This window comes from Salmo salar, chromosome 12 (assembly GCF_965601325.2).
Source record: "Salmo salar chromosome 12, fSalSal1, whole genome shotgun sequence".
Taxonomy (NCBI): Eukaryota; Metazoa; Chordata; class Actinopteri; order Salmoniformes; family Salmonidae; genus Salmo; species Salmo salar.
In genome coordinates this window covers 7,835,001-7,840,000 of record NC_138302.1, presented here as the reverse complement: position 1 = coordinate 7,840,000, position 5,000 = coordinate 7,835,001, and the positions used below count along the sequence as shown (strand labels likewise).

The following is a 5,000-nucleotide window of genomic DNA, read 5'->3' as shown; positions in this document are numbered from 1 at the left end:
AAAACGTTGTAATAGAACATATACAGTTGAAGTCGGAAGTTTACATACACCTAAATGTCAGAATAATAGTAGAGAGAATGATTTATTTCAGCTTTTATTTCTTTCATCACATTCCCAGTGGGTCAGAAGTTTACATACACTCAATTAGTATTTGGTAGCATTGCCTTTAAATTGTTGAACTTGGGTCGAACGTTTCGGGTAGCCTTCCACAATCTTCCCACAATAAATTGGGTGAATTTTGGACCTTTCCTCCTGACAGAACTGGTGTACCTGAGTCAGGTTTGTAGACCTCCTTGCTCGCACACGCTTTTTCAGTTCTGCTGAAATAGGATTGAGGTCAGGGCTTTGTGATGGCCACTCCAATACCTTGACTTTGTTGTCCTTAACCTCGTTGGGCCAGGGGGCAGTATTTTCACGTCCGGATAAAAAGCGTGCCCAAAGTAAACTGCCTGTTACTCAGGCCCAGAAGCTAGGTGGCGGACCTGGCGCAATGCACGCTGACAAGGTCGCCAGGTGTACAGTGTTTCCTCTGACACATTGGTGTGGCTGGCTTCCGGGTTAAGTGGGCATTGTGTCAAGAAGCAGTGCAGCTTGGTTGGGTTGTGTTTCGAAGGACGCACAGCTCTCGACCTTCGCCTCTCCCGAGTCAGTACGGGAGTTACAGCGATGAGACAAGACTGTAACTACCAATTAGATACCACGAAATTGGGGAGAAAATTGGGTAATAAATAAATACAAAAATAGAAAAACACCCAGAATGACTATAACCCAGAATCACTATAACCCAGACAGACTATAACCCAGACAGACTATAGCCCAGACAGACTATAGCCCAGACAGACTATAGCCCAGACAGACTATAACCCAGACAGACTATAACCCAGACAGACTATAACCCAGACAGACTATAACCCAGACAGACTATAACCCAGACAGACTATAACCCAGACAGACTGTAACCCAGACAGACTATAACCCAGACAGACTATAACCCAGACAGACTATAACCCAGACAGACTATAACCCAGACAGACTATAACCCAGACAGACTATAACCCAGACAGACTATAGCTGTCACGGTTGTCGTCGGTGAAGGAGGACCAAAACGCAGCAGGTATGTGCAGGCTCATCTTGATGTTTATTTGCTTTCAAAATGAACGTACAAAAATAACCAAAACACGAACGATCAACAAAAACAGTCTGGTAAGGCACAAGGCGAAACACAGAACAATCTCCCACAAAATACAAGACAAACACACCCAACTAATATAGGACTTCCAATCAAAGGCAACACCAAACAGCTGCCTTCAATTGGAAGTCCAACCCCAATTAACTCAACATAGAACCAGACACACTAGACTAAACATAGAAATACCTAAACATAAACCAAAACCCGGAAATACTAAATCAAACACCCTTTCAACAAACACACCCCCCCGAACCACATAAAACGAATACCCTCTGCCACGTCCTGACAAAACTACAATACTAATTAACCCTTATACTGGCCAGGACGTGACAGTACCCCCCACCTTAAAGGTGCTAACCCCGGAAGCACCTTAAAAAAAAAATTAAAAAACCCCCCAAAAAAACAACAACCCCAAACAATAAAACCAAAATTCCCCCCTACTAAAGGGAGGGAAGGGAGGGTGGCTGCCGTCAACGACGGCACTGTGCTACACCCCCCCTCCCCTACCCACCTATATCTGGAGGTGGCTCTGGTTCCGGCCGTTCCAGGCTGTCGGGCCACTCTGGCATCGCCGGGGGGCAGTCGGGCCAGTCTGGCAACTCGGGACAGTCTGGGCAGTCTGGCAACTCGGGACAGTCTGGGCAGTCTGGCAACTCGGGACAGTCTGGGCAGTCTGGCAACTCGGGACAGTCTGGGCAGTCTGGCAACTCGGGACAGTCTGGCCACTCCGGCAGTTCAGGGCAGTCTGGCCACTCCGGCAGTTCAGGGCAGTCTGGCCACTCCGGCAGTTCAGCGCAGTCTGGCCACTCCGGCAGTTCAGCGCAGTCTGGCCACTCCGGCAGTTCAGCGCAGTCTGGCCACTCCGGCAGTTCAGCGCAGTCTGGCCACTCCGGCAGTTCAGCGCAGTCTGGCAGCTCCGACGACAGTTGACTGGCGGGCAGCTCCGACGACTGTTGACTGGCGGGCAGCTCCGACGACTGTTGACTGGCGGGCAGCTCCGATGACGACTGTTGACTGGCGGGCAGCTCCGACGACGACTGTTGACTGGCGGGCAGCTCCGACGACGACTGTTGACTGGCGGGCAGCTCCGACGACGACTGTTGACTGGCGGGCAGCTCTGACGACGACTGTTGACTGGCGGGCAGCTCTGACGACGACTGTTGACTGGCGGGCAGCTCTGACGACTGTTGACTGGTGAGGCTGGGTTTACGCACTTGAAGCCTGGTGCGTGGTGCTGGTACTGGGCTTACCAGATTTTGAACACGCACCTCCAGGCTAGTGCGGGAACAGGACAAGTCGGACTGGGTTGACGCACTTCCGGGTTCGCACGAGAGACAGGAGCAGGAAACCCAGGGCTATGGAGGCGCACAGTCGGTCTAGAACTTACCTCCTGCACAACCCGCCTTGGCTGGATGGAACTAGTAGCCCTGTACGAGCGGGGTGCTCGTACAGGGCAGACTGGGCTGTGCAGGGGCCTGATGGTAGCCGTGCGTAGAGCGGGAGTTGGGTAGCCTGGTCCTCGGAGGCGTACCGGCGACCAGATGCGCTGCGCAGGCATCCTCCTACCAGGCTGGATGCCCGCTCTAGCACGGCACCTGCGAGGGGCTGGAATAACGCGCACCGGACTGTGCGTGCGTATGGGTGAGATAGTGCGCTCCTCAGCGAAACATAGCGCTCTCCACCCCATACGCTCCTCCATATAACCACGGGTAGCTGGCTTCCGGCTCTTCCTACGCCTAGCCAAACTACCCGTGTGCCCCCCCCAAAAAAAATTATTGGGGGTGCCTCTCGTGCTTCTCCCTCAGCGCGTCCATGGCCTCGTACCTCCGCCTCTCTGCCTTGGCTGCCTCAATTTCCCACTGCGGGCGGCGATAATCCCCAGCCTGGTGCCAAGGTCCGGCCCCGTCCAGAACTTCCTCCCAGGTCCACTTCTCCCGCCAGTCCAACACGAAGTCCCTCTGCTCCTTCCTCTGCTGCTTGGTCCATTGTTGGTGGGAGATTCTGTCACAGCTGCTCCTTCCTCTGCTGCTTGGTCCATTGTTGGTGGGAGATTCTGTCACGGTTGTCGTCGGTGAAGGAGGACCAAAACGCAGCAGGTATGTGCAGGCTCATCTTGATGTTTATTTGCTTTCAAAATGAACATACAAAAAAACCAAAACACGAACGATCAACAAAAACAGTCTGGTAAGGCACAAGGCGAAACACAGAACAATCTCCCACAAAATACAAGACAAACACACCCAACTAATATAGGACTTCCAATCAAAGGCAACACCAAACAGCTGCCTTCAATTGGAAGTCCAACCCCAATTAACTCAACATAGAACCAGACACACTAGACTAAACATAGAAATACCTAAACATAAACCAAAACCCGGAAATACTAAATCAAACACCCTTTTAACAAACACACCACCACGAACCACAAAAAACGAATACCCTCTGCCACGTCCTGACCAAACTACAATACTAATTAACCCTTATACTGGCCAGGACGTGACAATAGCCCAGACAGACTATAACCCAGACAGACTATAACCCAGACAGACTATAACCCAGACAGACTATAGCCCAGACAGACTATAACCCAGACAGACTATAACCCAGACAGACTATAGGCCAGACAGACTATAGCCCAGACAGAATATAACCCAGACAGACTATAGGCCAGACAGACTATAGCCCAGACAGAATATAACCCAGACAGACTATAACCCAGACAGACTATAGCCCAGACAGACTATAACCCAGACAGACTATAACCCAGACAGACTATAGCCCAGACAGACTGTAACCCAGACAGACTATAATCCAGACAGACTATAACCCAGACAGACTATAGCCCAGACAGACTATAACCCAGACAGACTATAACCCAGACAGACTATAGCCCAGACAGACTATAACCCAGACAGACTATAACCCAGACAGACTATAACCCAGACAGACTATAGCCCAGACAGACTATAACCCAGACAGACTATAACCCAGACAGACTATAACCCAGACAGAATATAACCCAGACAGACTATAACCAGACAGACTATAGCCCAGACAGACTATAGCCCAGACAGACTATAACCCAGACAGACTATAACCCAGACAGACTATAGCCCAGACAGACTATAACCCAGACAGACTATAACCCAGACAGACTATAACCCAGACAGACTATAGCCCAGACAGACTATAACCCAGACAGACTATAGCCCAGACAGACTATAACCCAGAAAGACTATAACCCAGACAGACTATAACCCACCATAATCCAGACAGACTATAGCCCAGACAGACTATAACCCAGACAGACTATAACCCAGACAGACTATAACCCAGACAGACTATAACCCAGACTATAACCCAGACAGACTATAGCCCAGACAGACTATAACCCAGACAGACTATAACCCAGACAGACTATAACCCAGACAGACTATAGCCCAGACAGACTATAACCCAGACAGACTATAACCCAGACAGACTATAACCCACCATAACCCAGACAGACTATAGCCCAGACAGACTATAACCCAGACAGACTATATCCCAGACAGACTATAACCCAGACAGACTATAACCCAGACAGACTATAGCCCAGACAGACTATAACCCAGACAGACTATAACCCAGACAGACTATAACCCAGACAGACTATAACCCAGACAGACTATAGCCCAGACAGACTATAACCCAGACAGACTATAACCCAGACAGACTATAACCCAGACAGATTATAACCCAGACAGACTATAGCCCATGGTGAAAAATAACCAGAGATAAAGGAAACGTATCCTGTTTTGTCTCTGGATGT

At 49.9% G+C, this 5,000-nt stretch overlaps 1 protein-coding gene across 3 annotated transcripts in view; it reads right to left on the bottom strand.

The window, feature by feature from the left end:
• Positions 1-5,000, bottom strand: part of LOC106593331 (protein sidekick-1) — a 143,789-nt gene that overhangs the window by 94,386 nt on the left and 44,403 nt on the right. The gene's annotated exons all lie outside the window — the stretch shown is intronic.